General features: G+C 49.9%; 1 protein-coding gene across 4 annotated transcripts in view; it reads right to left on the minus strand.

Annotated features, from left to right (window-relative positions):
• CTIF (cap binding complex dependent translation initiation factor) overlaps positions 1 to 21,282 on the minus strand; it is a 320,346-nt gene extending 299,064 nt beyond the window's left edge. For all 4 annotated transcript variants that reach the window (XM_037805811.1, XM_037805810.1, XM_037805809.1 and 1 more), the window contains exon 1: positions 21,098 to 21,282. The gene's annotated coding sequence lies outside the window, so the exon portion shown is untranslated. The remainder of the gene's footprint in view (positions 1 to 21,097) is intronic.
• Between the last annotated feature and the right edge of the window lie 258 nt (positions 21,283 to 21,540).

Genomic DNA, 21,540 nt, shown 5'->3' on the forward strand with positions numbered 1-21,540 from the left:
TAAAATGGGCTGCTGCACTTGTTGCCAGTTTAAAAGCCCAGAGAGCACACCACAAACTATCATTAGCTCAGCTTCATAAGCAGCTTCAGCCCCACCCTCGGCCTCCTGGTCAACCTGCCCTGGAGAAGGAAAGGGCACCACTACAGAAGCTGGACCTTGAGATGCACAGTGCAGGGGAGCCACCCTTTCCACCTTATAGGACAGTTACCTGGGCCTGCATTTTGTCTGCATCACTAGATGATGTCCCTGATGGTGTCTAGCACATAATTGGTGGTGGGGAAAGGGGGGTTGGGATCACTGCGACTGCCTCTCACGAGAACTCATATGCATGGCACATCAGGCAGTGTCGCAAGCACGGAACATGAACAACTCACTTAAGCCCCCAAATGACCCTAGGGACATTACAGGGGGGACCCTCCCCGGTTTTCTGTGGCTGGTCCTGTGGTGCGATAGAAAGCAAGCAAGATGTAGAGTCAGACCACGCGGCCTCTGATCCTGGTGCCAGCTGCCAAGTCCTGGAGACTTCATCTCAGAGTATGTTGTAAAATGGCAGTAATAACACCTACATGTGCCCACATATGAGGCACGAGAACACTTGGCAAATTTGTGAGAGGACACAAGTGAGGGGCAGGTGGTATTCCCGGAAGGGTGCAGCAGTCCTGGCGATTGCTCAGCTGTTTCCTTTAGAAACACAGCCAGGAAGCACAAACCCAAACCAGATTAGCTGTGCCGCGAGCAGGTCGCTGACGAAGGCGATAACATGACGGTGCTTCTGGGGCTTCGGATCTACAGAAAACAGGTTCCAAAGTCTGCATGTCACAAGAGGGGCACAGGAGGTGACACCGCTAACAAATCAAGACTTGAAACAAATCGAGAACAAGCTAATTAAGTCTGCAAAACCAAATCCTTCTTTTTTTTATATTTAATATAACTGCAAACTGAGCCAATTGCTCTTCGTGAGGGGAAAGTGATATAATATGCAAACATCAACATAGTATCCAAGTGGTAACATGGAAATGATTATTCCCTAAAATTGTATTTTAGTGCAATGGTGGCACCATATATTCATTCATATTTTTCAAGTTGTTCAAAACAGACACAAATTAGGTATCTTGAATGACAACCAAACTTCTATCTTCCAAAATAACCTCCAAATTAAATGGCTTCATTGTATTTAAGACCTGCTCTATTCTATCAATAGTTAATTATTAGATGAATGAGGTCAAATACTCTCCCAGGATAAGAAGAGGAGACCCAGGCTTTGGGAACCTTCGTCAAGGCCTGGCGAGGGTGTCCAGAGCTCGTGGAGCTGCCCCAGTGAGGCAGTTAGACAGGGAATGAAGAAGGGGGAAGTGACCCTAAGACCCGTAACAAGAACTTCCTTATGGCGCACACACACCTAGCCCTTGCTCACCTAGCCCCGACTCGGGTCAGCACCGAAAAAGAACCAATGAAATGTACAGCTCAATGTGGGGACCCAGGGCCCAGGCCCCCTCCCTCCATAGTGAAGTGAGTTATTGCACTGTGCTGGTTTGTATATATTATGTTTTGGATGTTCTTTCATACTTTTATTTTTATTTTTATTCTTATTTTCATATTTATTTCTTGGAATAATGAAAGTGTTCAAAAAATTGACTGTGGTGATGAATGCACAACTATATGATGATACCACGAACCACTGATTGTACACTTTGGATGATTATCTGGTATGTGAATATATCTCAATAAAATTGCATTTAAAAAAAGAAAAATATGATAATCTAAAAAAATAAAGTCCTTTTGCTGCGGAACTACCTTCTGGCCTCTGGGGTACCCATTACCAACCCCACCATGTCTAAGACAAGCAGGACCACCGAGAGGAGCACTCAGAAATGCTGTCTCCTGTAAACAAGGATGATATCAATTTGGATAAATGTAGGAACAGACAAGAATGTCCTGAAAGCAGTGGAAAAGAAACTGGGAGACTTTAAAAGCCGTTCCCCTAAATAGAAAATCTCCAGCTGAGAAGGAACCAAACTCAGGAAGACTCTTTCACAATCGTTGGGGTGGGGCCAGGGGGCAGGGAGCCTCATGCTGCTGTCTGGGGAGGGGGCAGGGCCAGGGACGTCGGAAGGCAGGAAAGTGGCATCCAGAAAGAGCCCACCCTACCCAATCCCGGGCTTCCACGCCCCACCACAGCAGGCACACGCCGACCCAGAAGAAACAGGAGGACAGCAAAAATCCCAGAACAAGAAAAACTTCTGTCCAGGGCGGAGGTGCAAAGGGCCAGAGAAGGGGCCCCGAGGAAGCAGAAATCCTCTTAAATCACAAAATTGAACAGGTACCACTCTTGAGACAAGCTCAAACACTAACCTTCCCTCCTCCCCCAAGATCCCAGAAAGCTGAATACAAAACTCACCTTCACACCACCATCAAGATCAAGGTCAGCTCTCCACTGGCAGTAAAAGTGAGTCACCCTCACTTCCCCTGCTCCTAGGAGAGCTTATATCCCAAAGGGCAGGAGAGGCTGTATTTCTTCCCTGCAAACTTCCATGAGAGCTGGTCATTACTTACCCTAGCTCTACAAAAGGGGTCCTCAGTCAGACAGTCTACATACAGGAGGACCCCAAGGGCCAGTCTGCAGTTCCAAGCTCCCACCTCACCAAGAAATACCACCACTAAATCTCTTAAATCCCCAAAGGCTAATTTAGAGTTATTGGTAGAAGGGAGCTGGGAAGGTGACATTCAGTGTGTGAAGCCCCCATTGCTAATTTTTATGGTGTGATTCTAAGGTAAATAATTCTGGCCCAGGGAGCTGGCTCCAAATAGATTTACTGGTTTTAATATTTGTTTGAGGCATTGAAATTAATTGAAATATGCCTTTCTTCCTGTTATTGTTCTAAATGTGGGCTCTGTTCTCTGAGCACTCGTTTTTATTAGCCATAATTAGATCATCTAGAAATAAGATCTATCTGGAATCCTCCTTCCCGGGACAGTGCTCTCCACTGTTTGGGCCAGCCTGAATTCCCAATGACCAGGGTCAATTCCCCTTGTAGAAACCAAAAGGAATTACCATCCTGGCTCCAAGCTCACATGCCTTGCTAAATCCACAGGCTCCTGAGGTTGGCCAACTGTGGCTCTGAGAGCTCCAGCCATTGCAGAGAGAAGAGCCACCGGGCAAGGGGCAGCTGCTGACCAGGCTCATATCATATCAGTTCCACCTGGCTGGGCCCATGGTACCCGATGATCGCATCAGGCCACCAGGGAGAGGCAGTGTGAGGGCTCAGGTACGAAACCGGATTCGGTCAGACTGCTGAATTCAAATCTGGTCTTTCTTGCTTATTCACTGTGTGACCCTGGGCAAGTTGCTTGTCCTCTCTGTTAACGCTGTCTCAGTTTTCTCCTCTCTAAAATGTGGATGGTAATAATAACACCCATCTCATAGGGTTTTTATACGGATTACATCAGTTAATAATTTTAAAGCACTTGGTATGGTACCTGGCATATGGTAAGTGCCATAAGAATTGCTTTTACTGTTAAAGAAAAACAAAAGAGAAATGTTTAAGAAAGAACTCCATGGGTAAAATGAAGTTTGTTTCAGATTAGGAGTCAGCAAACTTTTTTCTGTAAGGGCCAGATAGTACATATTTTAGACTCCGTGGGCCACGTGGTCTCTGTTGCAACTACTCTGCCGTTTTAGGTCAAAAGCAGCCTGGAGCAACAGGCGTGGCCAGGGTCCGAAAAACCTCATTTAGAAAAACAGGCCATGGGATGGATTTGGTCCACAGTCCATAGTTTACTGACCCATGGACCACAGTTGATCAACTCTTGGACTAGACCAAATTCCCTATTTTGCAGAAGAAGAAAATAGAGTGGGAAAATTATTTGACATAACTGGAACCCAGGTCTCTGCCCTCTTAGCCCAGCACACTTTCTAAAATCAAGTGCCCATAAAGGGAAGAGAATCCTGTCAAAGAGCTGCTCACAAAAGTGCCCTAGCCCCAGAGAAAATGGGAGTGAGAGCTTCATTCTTCTCCGTTCAGCAGTAAATAGTTCATTCAAGAGTATGGACACAGGTCCCTCTGTGGTTCTGCCCGTTGAAGAGGACACGTGAGTAAAAGTGTCACTGAGGCCATCGCTTTCTACTGGCAATGCCTTGGGCTCCCTGAGGGTGGGACACGGGGCTGGGGTGTCTCAGGAGCCCTCCAGCAGCCAGCCAGGGTCTGGCACCAGTAGAGTTGCCCCTGAATGCTAACAACTGTGGATGGCTTTGCCCGGAGAGACTCACATCCAGCAAAGTCAGGGGCCCCAGCACTTCCACAGATCTGTGAATTCTGGGAGTGAGATGACTTTGACTAAATGAAGAGACCACATACCCATCACAAGGGGAAGCCGCTTTGTAAAGAATTAGAATATAAAAAGGATTTCACGGGAAACAGCCATTTACATTACTGACTTCAGATGATACAAACAGGTTTTTATAGACATTTCTTTTTTCACCTCTCCAAAAGTCACTGCAATAAAAGAAATATAAACCTCCACGAAGGTCTGTGAGAAGGACATTCCCTCTCTGTGAGACCAGTTGGGGTGGTTTAAAACACAGCCTCCAAATTCTTTGACACTCCTCCCATCAAGAAGTGGGGTCCAGGCCCCTTCCCCTTCAATCTGGACTCTGTGACTGCTTTAACAGTGGAATTCAGTGGAAGCTCCTGCTCCTCCTTCTCGGGACACTCCCTTTTGGAACTCAGCCACCATGCTTTGAGGAAGCCCAAGCAGCCCTGTGGAGAAGCCCATACAAGAAAGGACCAACAGGCAGCACAACTTGCCCGCCATGGGAGTAGGCCATCTTGGAAGTGAATCTTCCAGCCCTGGTTGAGCCATCCCAGCTGACGACAGGTGCAGACGATGCAGGCTGTACCCAGAGAGCCCTGCCCAGATTTATGAGCAAAATAAAAGATTATTGTTGTTCAAGCCACTAAGTGTCATGGTGGTTTGTTACACAGCAATAGTAACTGGGACACCAGTAATTAGGCTTTTAATTTGCAATCATTTGCTCAGGCTGCAAAGAATCTGCCCTTCACAGATAACATTTAAAAAAATTCTTTTTGTTCGTTAGGAATTTGGGGGGGTGGAGAGGGGAGAAAGAATTCAGGTCCCAGATTTAACATTCTGATATATTAGTAAAGGAGCTAAGATATTTTGAGGGAAAATAGGAAGAGAAAGAGTAGGTCTCAGGGGATCTGAAGGTAGGATCCATTTTTTTCTCAAAAACAGGAATTTTGAATTTGCAAGTGTCCAAAAAGAAATTTGAAAATGACACTGCAGAGTCTCAATCTAGACATATGATGCTAGTTGGGAGAAGCCCTGGTTTCAAGTACTTAATCATGCATCCTGATTTGTGGTTCAGAAACTGCAATCACCCTTGCTCACAATATGGAAGACGATATTCTTGTCTAAAATAGTTGGTTAAGTGTCAACATAGCTCTTAAGAGAGTATCTGAATAGCAAAACTTTATCAAGTTTACCAGGCTGGGTTTACCAGGGTGACTTAACTGTATAATGCATCCCTTAGTTAACTTCTAGACAAGAGTATTTATTATTGGTTGTAGAATGGATGCCAAATAGAAGAATTTTTATTGCAGCACATTTGATGCTAGGAAGGTCTTTCTAACAATTAAAATGTACCAAATGCCATTGTGCCAAAGTTATTCAGGTGCCAATTAAGAATTTTCTGGTTATCAAAATCCTGGATAACCGTGGTTGCTGTGTTTGAAAATCTAAATTTGCAAAACAGATGCTTTCAAAAGAAACTTGATGCTAAATAAAAGGATTCTTTGCTTTACAAAAATATTTACTAAGGTTGTCTGTAGGTAATGACCATCCTTTGTAAATTCAAATCACAATCATATTTATATTTATATAATATTATACATTATATTTTAATGTAATATATTATATTTATCTTTGTAAATTCAAATCCCAATCATATTTATAAAAAAATTTGTGAATAAATATTTAGGAAACCACAGTTGTTACATGCAAAGAGAAAGCCTTGGGCTGCTATTGGACATGTATTATTCAAAACTCTCCCAGTGCCAGGTGACATAAACCCAACCCAAACTAGCTCATGCAGAATTTCCCAAAATTCACCACCTTAGAGTTTTTCTTCATACAGTTGTTATAATATTCTTATTGACTTTGTATTGGCTTTTTATTTAATGCAGCCTCCTGCTAGGCAATAATGAAATCACAGGTTTCATGTACTAATCATGATTTTTTCTAATATACATTTAAATGCACGGCTTTACATTTTTTAAGTGTTCATAGGCATTGAACTAGAAATCCTCCCCGCCCCACCAGTGGTATGGATGCCATACGTAAAGGCATTGTGGGGGGTTATTGAACGGAGACTATGGAAAATATCAAATTCAACACCAAGTCTGAGGAAGAGAAAGTGGACAGATGCAGATATTCTCTCTGCTCTCTGGCTCTACTTCTTTTGAGTTGTGGCAGTGGATGTGGCCAGTGGAGCTCTCAGGCTCCATATTCGTGCTTCACAGTCAGAGAGGAGAAGACCTTCCTCTCCCAGCACCAATTAAAAAAAAATTTTTTTTAACTCCCAGGGGAGCTTGCTGGTTGGCTGGACTCTGGGTTCGTGCCTGGTGGCTGGGGCGCTGGGGAAGGCAGTTGCCGAAGCACAGGAGGCGGCTCCAACGGAAAGTGGGCAGCACGGACCCTGGAGGTGGGCAGCCTTGACACTTGTCCGGGGCCTGGAAGTCCACGCCTCCTTAAAGCCCAAAACGACTACTACGGCCCCAGATCTTCCTTCTCAAAGGCGGATCAGCCCTTAATAACCCCACCTACCCTGAACACCCTGACCCTTAGCCGCCTGGAATAGTCACACAGGACGGGGCAGGGGCGGCCCTGGGCTCTCACCGGGGCTGGGGAAACAGGTCTTTGCCACAGATGACTTTGGCAGGACCTGTGAGGGAGAGGGAACCCCTCATCTAGAGGCTGCCCCTGCCGAAAGATGACACGGTCACAAGACACGTTAACAGGGGTGCAGTGTCCGGATGGAGAGAGGTAACGGGGCAACGGTCCAGCCCTGCTCAGACCTCACCTGGAGCACTGCCTCCCAGGAACCGATTTTAGGAGGGGCATTCATAAGAGATACAGAGAGAAGGGGATCTAGGATGGGGGGAATGGGGTGTTTACCTCCAGGAGGAAAAGACTTGGTGCTGTAATAGTTCCCCTGGAAGAAGGCTGGGATTTAATACGTGTGATCTCAGATCAGAGCCAGGGCTAATGGGAGGAAGACCTTGGTCCGTGGAAAAGGTAGGCCCTGGGCTGCCAAATAATGGCCTGGGTGCTGTGGTTTGGCAGTGGCCTCCCTGTCCCTGAGGGGCTGCCCAGGACGCTGTGGGGCAGATGCCTGCAGGAGGCCACAGACCCTACGGTCCTTCCCAGCTTTCTGATCTGGGATTGGGTCAAACGTCTAGAAGCTCTCCCATGCCCCAGACTATGGAAGACAGAGAGCCCTGAAGTCCTCAAGCAGTTCTCAGAAAACCTCTCAGTTCTCTCCCTCCTCCGACAAGCTGGCGTGACAGTGCCAGAGCAGAGGGCTCACGGAAGGTGCCAGCTCACGGAAGGTGCCGGGCTCTGAGTGCCAGAGTGATTACAGCCATCCTTCCCTGGGGTCCTGCCTCCAGCAGGCTCTCAGCCACACCCGCCTGCCACTCTGCAAAGGCATCGCCCATCAGTTTCTGCGAGTTTGGCAAGCACAATGAAGTGTGTCTGATTCCAGCACCCACTTCGGGCCTTGGAATAGACAGACGATGTGCACCGAGTGCAGCAGTCTGGAGCTGGTTCCCCAGGGAGACACAGCAGCCTGGGCATCCAGAAACTTCCACAAGCTGCAGTCTAGAGAACCAGGAGGGCAAGTTTGGTATGTGACCTTGGCCAAGTCACCTGGTTGATCTTGCCTAAACGACATGTATCCACACTCCTTGCAAGAATACAAGGAGTCATCATCCCGGTGCCACCGACACCACCACAAAACGACGTGATAACTCAGCTTGTCACAGCAGCGGGCAACCACCCAGCCACAGCAGTCGGGCAAGGTCAGCGTCTCTTCACCCCCTGGAATCTGAAGCCCGCCTTTCATCCGTCTGAATATTAGAGCCAGAGAGCCTCAGATTCTGGAGCTGTGGAGGCTGTAAGCAGCCACTGGGGAAAAACAAACTTTGAAATACACTCAACTGCTTTTGTAATTCTAAAGTCTATTACAGGTACATTAAGTAAACTTGGCTCTAATGAGGTAACTAAAATCACTAAAACCTTGTGGGATAAACTGGGCACTGGACTGCCTAAAGTCTGTTCACCAGGCCCACGGGGGCAGCCCGGCCAGCCTCCTCCTCCTTCTCATTGCCCTGTTTTCAGTCTGCATTCCTGGCGCCCTCTCCCCACATGCACTGAATTTTTTAACTTCGCTGAAGTTCCGTTTCCCATTAGACCTACCTGGGCCTGTCGGGAAATGAAAACAGTATTTAAGGTAAAGACACAGAGGTCCTTGGCTCAAGCTGGGCTTCTAAGAAGATTTGCTGCATCCATGCCCGGTTTTTCTGGAGCTAATGAGGTTACAGGCAAGAGTTCAACAAGTTTGCTTCATCCAGAGGAAGAAAACACAGTGACATCACCCTTCAGTGGTATAACTCAAGCCCACCTGCCCAGAAGATCTAGAATAGGGCCTAGCACGGGGGAGGAATAACTTCTACTTTGTTGAAAGAATAAATTTTATAGGGAAGGAGCAAACTGCCAAACCTCAGGTCCACCTGGCCAAATCAGGCAGCTCTAGAGCCGCCACCTTGGGTGTGGGTGTAGGCCAGAGAGGAGGCTGCAGGGAGTTTTCCTTCCCTGTGTCAGTTCCAGCTGAGACTGTAACCCCTGTCCCAGAGGGCTGGCACTCAGAACCCCAGAATGAAAAGAAGAGAGACCTCAGAAACGAACTCATCCAAACTCTGAGGCCACTGAGGAGAAAGCATCGGATGGGAAGTGATCACCAGTGGCAGGCCCCAGGCCAGTGACCTTTTCAAAACACCACAAGGGGACTCGAGCATCACCTGCCAATCCCTCTGTGTGATGACTAAGAGGCAAACAAGCAAAACTGGCCATGCCACTCACCAGCTATGTGACCTAGGGGAAATGACTTAACCTGTCTGGGCCCTCGTTTTCTCATCTATAAAATACAGGCTGCAAAGGCTGATTGAGGTAGCACGTGTAAAGTGCTCACCAAGCCCTTCAACACTGTGACCCTTAACAGATGGTAGATTTGTCAGATTATTATAGGATGGGCCCAAGGTTTCAGAAGAAATACCAGCAGTTCAATTCCTGGGTTCACAGACATCTCCCCTCCTGTCCACAGAGCAAACAACCTACGTCTCGGAGCCACACAGGCTCCCAGGGGTGTGGAAGGGAAAGGGTGGGAGCTGACAGCACATCCATAAAAGAGCATCATAATACCTCTGACCAGGACAGTGGTGACGGTTAAATACATTTGAGGGTCAAAGCTCAACGCACAGGGCCCAGCATTTACTAACTGGTTGGTCTTCATTCTTCCTTGTCAGGGAAGGAAAATGTAGAAAGACACAAATCTCCATCCAGGGCCCTGCGCAATAGTGTTGTGAATGAATCAGGGTGGCAAGACGCCATGATGTGCTCCTGGAAAGATGGCCAAAGTGAGCAAACACCTTTCCTCATTCTACAAATTCGCATTTTGCATAAAAATTATTTTTTGTCACAGAGCATAGGTCTTGTGGTAGGCACGGCCCTAGGCCCTGTAAGAAATACAAGGATGATGCAGATTAGGACAGTATCTTCAAGGTGCTTATGATCTCACAGGAAAGGTCAGGCAAACATCCAAGCAATGACGAAGAAGTAGAAAGAAAGGGAAAGTGCCAGGTGCCCGGAAGATTTACAGACCAAATGCTGTGAGTGGAAGAAGGCGGCAAAAAATGACCATATGAGTAGAGTGACAAGGAGCCCAGAGGAGGGGACAGATTTGGCCCAGGGGGTTGGGCAGTCAGCCCCATGGCCTGGACTATTTCTGTGGGTATGTAGGAAGAGGATGGTGGTTCGGGCAGGAGAAGGTGGTGTCCACCATAATCTTTCCATGGCCTGCATTCCCTTGGCCTAAGTTCCCAATCAGCCTGGGCAAGAGGAGTCACTCAGCAGGTTGCAGGATCTCCAAGCCATGGCCGAGAAGAGTGACCATTAGCTTAGAGCCTTGGGTATCTCCAGGTCTGCTGCTCAGGCCACCTGCAGGTGGGGAATGTATGCCACCTCCCACTGGGCAATTCTGCTTGCTGGGCTTTTCCATCTTGCCCCAAGGGCAGGAAAGTTGGAAAGATCTCTGGGACCCTCCACTGAGATCACACTGAAGGATCCATGGGACACCTGGGTTAGGTCCTATGCCCTAATACTACTTGTGGGTTAAGAAACAATTACTAGAAATGGCATAACTAGAGTGATAGAAAGCAAATCAGCGGTTGCCAGAGGCAGGAGCTGGGGGGAAGGGATTGACTGCAAAGGGACAAAGGGAACTTTTTGGGGTGACAGAAATGTTCTACATCTTGATTGTGGCAGTGGTTACACAAGCGTCCACATCTGTCAAGACTCATCACACTTACCGTCAAACATCTAAAATTAATAAATTTTATTATGTGTAAACTGTACCTCAATAAAGCTGAGTGCCCTCAAATAAATAAATAAAATCATAATGAAACTTGGTAAGGCAAACTTAAATCATTGCTTCCCCAACCATCATTCCTCTTCCAGCTTCCTTGCAAGCAGAGCTCACCTCGTGGTATAGGTGAGTCAGGAAACAGCAGAGACTTGCTTTCTCAGCCTCCCCTAGAGCGAGAGTACGAGCATTGATCCCTTTTTGTTCACTGGGACTGGATGGAAATTCTGACAGAGGGGTTCTCACACACACACCCTGATAAATTAAGACACATCCGGATTAACACTCCTTCCTGTTTGTCTTTGGATACAGTTATGTGAGAATGTGATGCCTAGTCCAGTGGCAGCAATGCTGTGATCATGAGGGAACAAATCTGAGGACCAAAGCCACTATGTGGAAGAACGTGGCTTAAGAGATTAGAATGGGTCCTTGAAATTATCAGTGAGCCACTGAATTAACCAACCCTACATCCCTGACCATCAGACTCCTGTTATGTAAGTTGTAAGCAACTTGTTTTTAAGCCACTGTTAGTCCAGTGTTCTGTTTCTGGTAGCCATAGCATCTTACAAGTCAGGTAGTTTCCATCTCTCCATTATTGCACCCCCACTCCCAAAATTGAGATCATGGTACCATAAGATATAACCTTGTCCCATCAGAATTCCAGGTCCATAGTCCCAGCAGATAGTGCTTTCCTCTCTAGCTCTTAAGCAAAATAGGGAAACAGTCACCGGTTTCTTTTGTGCAGTGGTCTCTCCCTCTATCAACCCCTATGTACCCACTGCAGTGTAAGTGACTGACAGCAGCATCAGGTGTGAGCCACACACACATCCCTGTGGCCATAAGCTCCCATTTGCCTGGGACAAATACAGTTTACACCGGGGTTTCGGCTTGATCATTAACAGCACTCCCTTTCACTCTCAGAAGTCTCTTCATCTGGACAAAAAAATATTCTTTTGTGCGCAAGCCCCTACTTCTAGTTGCCTCAGCCCACTTTTCATTCTCCTTACCAGGCTCTTACCACATTACACTAAAGCGGGGCTATTCTGTCTGCCCCTCCAAGAGGGAGGCAGGGGCCCTGCCCAGCTCACTGAAATCTGCCTAGAGCCTGACTCTGAGCAGATGCCTGACACATGCCTGCTAAACTAAACCAAATGTTTACAGGGATATGAGCCTCAAGCTCAAAGGATTAAGGCAAAACAGTAGAATGTAGGCATGAGAAAAATTTGTTTGGAGGAAAGAAGAGGGGAAATTGGGTGCTTTCCCTGAATCCCTGACATCTGCGCATGGAGCCCGGCCAGCACCATGTCCTGCGTGACACGGCAAGGGCACGTCCAGGCATCCAACTGTGTGACGCCAACTCCCTGCAAATTCTGCAGAAGCCAATCATCCTCTAGATACAAGAGATGGAGGGGCAGGAGGTGTCTTTGCTCCATGAGAGAGCCCAGAGCTCTTTCCCACAAGACAGTTCAACTGCATGCTCTAAAAAACATTGTGAGTGTCCGGTTCGATGACACACCAAGATGTGAATTCTTTAGCAGGCCACGTCCTTGATCTCATTGTTCAAACTTGTATGCATCTCAGCAAATGCCCCAAGACCATGGCAAAGGCCTGTGGGTTCCCAGCTGCTGGTGAGATGGTGACCTTGCCTACCCCAAGGGGAGGCCGTATAAGGGAACAGAAGGCAGAATGGGTCAGCACCACCCACCCCACACGGGACCACACACATTCTTTCTGAATAACTTCAGGGCTCAATCTTCACAACTCCAGTTAGGCATTTCCATGCCTCCGCCTCTCTCACAGAAGTTCCTGTCATTTGGTGAAGCATGTAGAGAACGCCTGCCACATAACAGACACTCAATAAATGTCAGATTCCTGAGCCACTCGCTTCCAAGCTGGAACATACTCTGGGTGTTGGAGGAAGGAATTGCCGTGTGTGCTGTTATTTCTCTCTTGGTAATAAGAAAAGCAGGGAGCCAAGGCTTCTCAAAACTTCCACATCACAGACTGCGCACATGCAGCCAGCTCCGCTAACCTTACATCCAACTTCAAAGGCTCCCTCTGTGCTAAGTAAGCTGGAGAAGTTGGCTGGAGTCTCACAGAATCTTAGCTTGACAACGGAAGGCCCTTCCAGCAGAAGACGAGCAGGATGGAGAAAGACCTGGAAACCATCTCTCAAGACAGCAACTCAAGGGGTAAGGGGTGGACATGATGGGCTACAAACACCTTCCAATAAGGGAAGGTGCTGCCTCATGAGATGGCAAACTCCCAGCCACAGGAAGCATTAGAGCAAAGTGCTGCTGTAATCAGGATCCCTACACCAGGAGGGGGCTTGACTAAGCCACATATAAGATTGCTTCCAAGTTTGAAATCCTAGGAACTTAAGACTCTGGGCGTGGGGAAGACAACGTGTGCACGGCCTTGAGGAGCAGCCACACTTGGTATGTACACAGGGGAGCCTGGAAAGAAGCCTCAAATGTGAAACCTGGCCTGAGTCCATGACAGGGGAGAACATTCTGGCCTTCCTGGACAGCGTGCATCTGCAGGCTTTTCCTAAGACACGAAATCCGGGGCAGGAACAGTCACCCCTCCAACACCCTGTACGTTCCTCCACGAGCTGTGCAGTTTTCTTGTTGGCACTTTTCGAAGGTTCCCACCAAGAGCACTCTTTGGAGCTTCTGCCCTCCTGCCTCTGTCTCCTCACTGACTCACTCACATAATATGGTCCTGAAGCATCTCTCCAAGGTGGAGATCAAGTCAACAAAGGGTGACAAGCCCCAGAATCTCCCCAGCAGCCCTGAAGGCCTAGAGGCCACAGTCTCGAGGACCCTGGCTCAGATCCCTTACAGGATATGGCCATTTCTCACCGGGATCATAAGTGCAGTGGACATCCAAGCTTATAACAGGCTTGAGGTTTTGAATACCCAGGGCTTTTTCCCCACCCCAAATTAGGCCACAACAGACAAGTTCCTCCTGTACCACTACAAGGCTTATTTCTAGTGCATCCTTTCTCCAAGTGAGCTGACCTGTGCAGGTGCCCTTTTAGGCAGGGCTCTCGAGTTCAACTCCTCATCTCATCTCCAAACCTGGAGGAGACATTGTCAGGACTCGACCCTCTTTGGTTCTGAGACCAGTAACCACCCCTCAAGTACCACGCACCCAGGACTGGCCTAGCATCAGCTCAAGCTCACCCTCCACACTCACTTTTGTGTTCTCTGGGGATTTTCCTTACATTCTATGAGCTTAGCACTTCTTCGAAAGGCTGCTAGTTATATTCTATCCAGCAGTTCCAGGTGATCTGTAGTCGGAAGGTTTTCAAGATTTTTACTCCACTGTGGTGCTAAAAATATTCTAAATCAGTACTGGGATACCCTTCTGGGACTTGGTCATGCAAACCTTTCCCGGCTGACCTCCTACCCCAAAACACTAACTCTGGCCACATCTCTGCAGTTCCACAAACGTAGGTCAAATGTCTCCTATGTGCCAGGTACTATTTAAGTCCCAAGGATAAAAAATTGAAAAGACCAGAGCTATGCTTAAAACACATCAGCTCGATAAAAACATAGTACAGCAGTCAGAGGGATCGGCAACATTCTCCTATATAACTTGCACTCTCCTATTTGTCCAGTTGTTAGAGCTTTTTAGTGGATTCCTGTGTCTACATCTTGTCCCCCAACTAGACTGCATGCTCTTCCCAAGTTGGGACCACTACTTCCTGCCCTTTGCTCAGGCCCAGAGGGCCTGGTTCCGGGTTCTGCTCATCGTGGAGGTCAGAAAATGAAAACGCCTCTCCCCTAACTCACTCGGATGCTTCCGGCTGAAGCACGCTCTCAGCTGTCTGGATTCTGCCAGCTGGGCCTCCAGCATGACACAGCATCCCCGCCTGGCTTCCCTGACGACAGCAGCCCCACATGACAAAGGATTCTCTGACAATGAGAGGAAGAGGTCTTCTCCTATTGTCTCCAGAAGCCCATGCCGGGGTCTCTCAGCAGCAGACCCACACTGGTTCCCACTCCCAGAACTGCAGCTCCTGCCCCCACTTCATCCTCAGGCCCCCACATTGCGTGGTATATTGTCTGTAGATTGCACCATCAGACTATCCTACCAGCGAATCCAGTTCAGTGTGACTAAAGCTGAACTCACTGCAATCCTCCCTCTCGCCAATCCTCCCTCTCGCCCCACCCCCTGCAGACCTGCTCTAGCAACCAGAACTTCATACCCGGGTGAGGGTGCCCATCCACCAAATCCATGAGGCCAGAAACCTGAGAGTCACAGGGACTCCTTTCTTTGTTCCCAAATCTAAGCAATCTGCAGACTTTACTCTCCAAATAGTTTTTAAATACGACCTTCCCTCCAAACCTAGATTCATGGCCCTGGGTCCAGGCCTCACTCCCTAGGATGAATCTATTATTGCCCCATAAGTCCAACAGCCTCCTAGCTCCAAGGCACGTTCCCGCTGATTCATGGCTGCAAGTCTTCCCTCTGCATGGAGCCCTTTCCTCCATGCTTTACCGACAGGTAAAAGCCAAGGTCTTTACCAGGTTCGCAAAGCCCCTAAGGTCTGACCTCTGCCTGCCCCTCTGCCCTTGCTCTTCACCTCGCTACTGTGGTTCCCTTCCTGCACCCAGGTAGCTTCATGTCCATGCCTCTGTACACACCATTCCTTCTCCCCAGTGTCCTCCTCCAGCCTCCTCTCCTGGGTGATTCCTTTACATCCTTTAAGGTTCTGCTCAGCAGCTGTCTCCTCTAGGGAGCCTCCCCTGATCTCTGTGGCCGGACACCCCATGTTGAATGCAACTGTTTAAGCGTCTGTCTCTCCCACTAGAGGGTGAGCTCCTTGAAGGCAGGGGGCTGTGCCTATTCACTGTTGTAACCCCAGGGGCTGGCATAGGGCAGATCTAGAAACAGAGCCCGATAACTGAAAGAAACTACCTCTGACTGCAGGTGATCCTCCTTATTCTGTTCCACCCTCACCCCAAGCACACATAATTTCCCTCTTCCCAGCTGTGGGCCATTGTCCCAGCCTAAAACCTCCTCCACCTTGACCCAAGGCCTGCTCCCAAATTCATCTCTTTCATGAAGCCATCCCAAACTGGCCCCATTCCACATGCCGTTGCTATGGTGACTACCTCCCATGCTTTATTCATCCCACCCCCTAGGAAAGTTTGCACTGGGTCTGGCTCCATGGTTGCATATGAGCCAGAGTGGACATAAAGAAGCCCTGAGAGGTTCCAGGTCTTCTACTCACAAAACTGCCACGATGTCAACAATGGTGACCCATCTCAGTTCTGGGCACTGGATTTGAAGTCTGAAGGCCCTGCCCTGCTCCTTGCTTCTGACTTGAACATGTCACTAACAACCAAGGCGCAATTTCCTTATCTGCAAAATGGGGGTAATGTAGACAACCTCAAAAGGTTGTTGTGAAAAGTAGATGAGATCATCTGTGTGAAAATACTTTGCAAACTGGAAAGCCAAGTGTAGTATTAGTCCCCAGAGCCAACCAACCTACCATCCGAATCCTACTGCCCCCCTTACGTGAGTCTGTTGAAAATCAAATGAAAGCAATGAATCCTCTCCCTAAGAAAAATGCACATACACAACCGCTTTGTAAACACTTTCAGGAGGTTCCTGAGGTCCCTGTCCCAGAAAGGGAAAGCCACAAGCCAAACTCATAAGCACTAGAAAGCCCCAGGGCCCACCACCTCTCCCACATATGCCCCTCCGCATTCCTGGATGCCAGGGACGAAAGATAAAGCAGAAAAGGCCAGTCTCACAGAAAAGCAATCCCAAGACTAAAACAATGAATTCCAGAGACTTTCCCAGGACCAGAAGAAAGGAGAGAGGAAGATGAGGGTTCTCATTCTTTTGGGAAGTGAGGATCCAACTTTTTTTTTATTAATTATCATAGTATGGAGAAAGAAGACTGGCTATGGAATCAGAAGCCAGGTTTCCGTCCTGCTCTGTCAAGGGGTCCTGGAGACCTTGGCCACGTCATTTTACATCCCTGGGCCCCTGTGTCATCACATGGAGATGAGATAACCTCCAATGTCCTTCTCAACTCTGGGTGCCCAGAATTGTAGATTGTGTTTGTTCTCACACTGTTCCAAACCACAGCTCATGCCCGGACTTAATTCAGAATCAAGAGGCAAATGCCGATAAGCAGCATGATGATAATTCCGGGAGAATGCCACCGTCACTCTGACAACAGCCCAGCATTGCTTTAGATTAGAATGTGGGCAGGATGAGGCAGGAAGGCAGAAGAAAACCAAAGCCCAAATGTGAACAGCGGGCTCAGGTGACCAGTGAGTCAGCAGTGAGGCCCAGAAGTAGAGGATCCCTCCCCCCTCAAAAGAACATCAAAAGGGGCTGCCACATTATTGGGTAAGTTATGCAGAAACGCCATCAAGCTGGGAGACTCCTGAAAGGCTGCAATCCGTCCATCTGTTGGTACGTCCTGTTCTCTATCCGGGCTTGGGATTCTCTCTCCATCCCAATTACTCACTTCCTGCTTCCTCTGCCGTGATCTGACCTGCAAGGAACATAACCTTAAAACATGGGCAGTACACCCCCAAATGGTGATGAAATTAGAGGACAATGTCAGGGACCACTAGGGTTGGGTTTGGGAATAGATATAAAGCAGACTCATATTAAAGCACCTACATAGACCTATAAGACAGAAACTACTAAATCCAGTCAGGGGCCAAAGCCACAGCCTGTTACTGAATCACAGCATGTCAGAGCTGGGGCCGGACCATGGAGAGCATCTCGTCAGCTCCTCCCTGCTCAGAGGAACTTGCTGGCTGGCTTCAGGTAACTCCTCACCAGCTTCTCCAGAAGGGCAAGCCTCTGGGCTCACCCAAGAGGTTCCAAACAGCCTGAACTCCAGGGTAGCAGGTGCTCTAGGGTCTTCTTTCCAGTTGCTTCCTTCTGCATTTGCTCTATGTTAAGAACAGGCATCGTGGGTCCCTCACAACTGCATATGAGAAACTGATTAAGTCCCAGGTGAGTGTCTAGAATACTTATGGTTTGTTCCTCTCCTGCTGGCTCTGCATCATTCATTTTATTCCATTGTCACCTAACTGTTTCTGCTATATTATCTTTGTATACCCAAAATGCAGTAAAGTATCTAGCCTACGTTAGGTGCTCAACAAACATTTGCTGATTTAAACTCTTACAGTTATCTCCACAGCAAGAATATGTTTTTGGAAGGCAGGGACTGTGTATTAAATTTTCTCTGTAAGCCCCTCTAGATACACAAACATACAAGTGTTCAGTAGGTATTTGTGAACAAATGGTGATTCTCTGGCCAAAGTTCTATGTCTAAGAACTTTCATGTACATGAAATCTGAGAAATAGATACAGGCACACATGAGCTCTTTGCTCTCTCCTGGTTGATTGCAGAAGGGTGGGGTGTGCAATCTGGAATGGTTTCTCAGGGGTCCACAATTTAAATTAGATGGCTCTGAAACTGGTATCTAAGGAATAAACCTCAGATTCAATAAAGCCTCTGTGAACACACCCAGGTGAATGGCCCATGTGTTGCATAAGCATGTATACTATACACATTTATAACATACAAGAATGATTCTAGTATACACTGGATGTATCACAGCTGATACCCATTCACCAACAGCAAATTGTTGAGTGAGTGAGTGTAGCACCATTGCAGATTTCTGTTCTCATTCGGGATGGTTAGCAAATCAAAAACATTTTGACAAAGAATAAATACCCGAATAATTTACCCCATTTCTCCTGTTTAATACTTTTGGAAGTGCCAAGAACCCACTCTGAAAAGAAATGGCTCCTGTTTAAATAAAAAGCCATGGATTGAACGGAGAAATCAGAAATTCCCCTACTGGGAGGCCTTAGGCAAGTCACTTGTCTTCAGAACCCCCATGCGCTCTCACCTGGACCCACCTACCTCACAGGACCGTCGGAATAAGTGCGATGATGTATGAAAATCCTATTATTATTTTAGCAATCTGTTAATCACGATGGCACCGCCCTGCAGGATGAGTTACAAGGTTATGGCATCTGAGCATACACCACCCAGGGCAGACACTTGACAAGAGAGAGGAGTTGATATGTGTGGAAATCGAATCCCGTTTTAAATACTCAAAAGGAGTTTCCTCAGGCAATCTGAGTGCATCCGGTGAGGGACTCGACATCAAGGTCTGCTCGGTGCATTTTGTACCCGCATAATTGGGTTTTCTATAAAGTCAGACAATTTTCTCACGCGGACCGAGCACACTCCGAGCCCACTGGATTCCTGAGGCTTTCGGCCCAGACCCCTCTGGGCGGCTCCTTCCTCTCTCCTCCAGCTCGGGCGGCGGCGGCGGCGCTCCTGCTGTGTCACTTTCACCCGCTGGAGCGTCCAGTCGCCGCGGAGCCGGTGGCTCCAGTCGCTTCCTCTCTTCCGGCACGGGTCCGGGGTGGGCGGAGTGGGCCCAGGCGTGGGGCCCGCTGGGAACCGGCAGCAGCCGAGGCCGCGGCGCTCGGCTGGGCCCGGGCTGGGCGGCCGGGCAGCCTCTGGCCCCACTGGTCCGGGGACAGAAGAGTTGGGAGGGGGCCGCAAAACGCTCGGTCTCGCCGGGGTCTGCGAAGGCAGTGGCGGGCGCGCGCGGGCTCGCGCACCCACAGACCGCCTCGGTGCAAGGGTCAACCCGAGCGTGTCCGGGGGGCGGTGGCATGCGCTCTTCCCGGCCCACCGCGCCGCGGGGTAGGCTGCTAGACGGCTGGATCTGGAGCGTCGGGGACGCGGAAAGAGGAACGGCGTGATCCGAGACGTGCGGCACGTCGGGGACTCCTACCTGGAGAGACCCTGGGGTCTCTCCCTCTTCAATAGTCGCAAGACCCCTCTCCAAGTAAATGAGGCGCGCGCGAACGGACACACAGAGACCACGAGCTCAACTCAGACAAAGCTGGCGTGGCCGGATGGGGGTCTGGGCTTCCGCAGTTCCCGGCCGGGAATCCCGGGCCGCGTGCGTCCCCACTACACCGCGGTCTGCGGTCCCCGCCCCCCGCACACACGCGCGCCAGATCGGTGTGTACACACACAAACAGCTGGGCGGGGGAGGCGACGCTTCACTCCCCGGGGTGGGGACGCACACGCCGCCGCCAGCCACCCCTCCCCCCAACACGCCGCACCCCCCTTCCTCCTCACACACGCACTCCCAGCCCCAACCCTGAACACTCCGCGAAACGCAACAGTATCAATGTCAACCAGAGAAGGGACTTGGACCCCGGATTGTCTTCTAATGTCAATGGAGAATACCCAAGACCAGACGCGCGGCACTCCGGCGTCCCAGACCTCCGCCGCAGACCGGTTCACCGCCCCTCGCCCGCCCTCCCCCCCGGCCGGCGTCGGGGGCAGTCATCTGCTTGTCTTGATGAGCCCGAGCCGGAGCCCACCCCGCGATCGCTCGAGTCACGCTCGCCACCCTGAGCTGGCTTTTCTCAGAGCTTGTTAATTTAACCCCTGCTCCGCCGGGCGGATCTATTCCCCAGGCCGGATTATACCACAACAAGAAAAATAATAATAATTTAAAAAGCTAACAGAATCACAACAGTGGAGAATGCCCAAAGCTGCGCACGCAATGGATTCACCGATTCGGTTTCTTCCTCTGCTCCCATCCCCCGCACCCCCCGCAGCCCGCAGGCTCACCGGGGACGAAGAGAGGGGGGTGCAGCCTGTCTAGACGACAACCATCCACAGACATCCCTGCGCGCACACGCACACACACGGTCGCTACCACAGACACAATCAATCACCAGGGGAAAGAGGGGCGGCATGGAGACACACTCTCGGGGTCCCTCCAGTAGCCCGGAGTGCAGCAGCCTCCGGCCAGTAGTCGCCACCGCGAGCCTCGCTCCCTACCTCGGCCAAGCGCGGTCAGAAACAGCTGCAACTTTGGCTGGCATCAAACTGCAACTGCTCAATGCAGCAAATGCGGGCTTCAAAACAAAAGGGAGAGGAATCACGCTCACTCCCTTCCTTCCCCGGAGTCGGAACCCGGCACATGACAGCGGCTACACCGCACGGTACCAATGCGAACAGTCCTCCAGCCGTGCGCCACCCCCTCCCTACCCCCAAGACCCCCTCCGCGCAGAAGCTCCCGGGCCACGGCTCCGCACCGGGCGGGGAACCCGGCAAACCCAGGACGGGGCGAGACTGCGGAGTGTTGTTTCCGAAAGGGGGGGGGGGGTAGGGGGATGCTGCCTCCCCGTTACCCGAGGCGCAGGGAGGGGGAAGGGGGCTAATTGTTTGGGGCGGTTTTCCTGTATTTATCTATAGGCACGCGCACGTCCCCGCCCTCCTCTTGGGTCCCCGAATCAATAGGCAAGCTGAGATGACTAAAAGAGGACGAAAGACGGGATGCTCACCTCGGGGTTCCTCTGGCCGCCGCTCCAAGCCCGAGTCGGGGGATGGGGGAAGGGGACAGGGAAGGGGAAGGGAGGGAGGAGGCTCGGGAAAGCCGACTCCTGCCTCGAGTTCCGCGCGTCCCGGCTGCGGAGGGGATCCGGCGCCCCAGCTTTCAGACCCAGCCCAGAGGGGAGGGAGGGAAGGGAAAGAGGGAGGGAGGGGGGAGGGAGTAGAGGAAGGAAAAAAAAAATGATCCCTGCTCTGACACAGGGAAAGAGAATGTAGGAGAGTGACGTCCAGGCCCCGCCCTCCCCTCCGGCCACGTGCAAGGACTTGAAAGGAAAGAGGGAGGCGGGAGGCCTGCTGGGTAATGTAGTTCGCCTTTCTTTCCCGGGATGGCGGGCCCTGGAGAGTCGGACGCCGTTTGCACGCCGCGGGTGGCGCCTGAGCAGCCTAGACAGTC

This window comes from Choloepus didactylus, chromosome 16 (assembly GCF_015220235.1).
Source record: "Choloepus didactylus isolate mChoDid1 chromosome 16, mChoDid1.pri, whole genome shotgun sequence".
Classification (NCBI taxonomy): domain Eukaryota; kingdom Metazoa; phylum Chordata; class Mammalia; order Pilosa; family Megalonychidae; genus Choloepus; species Choloepus didactylus.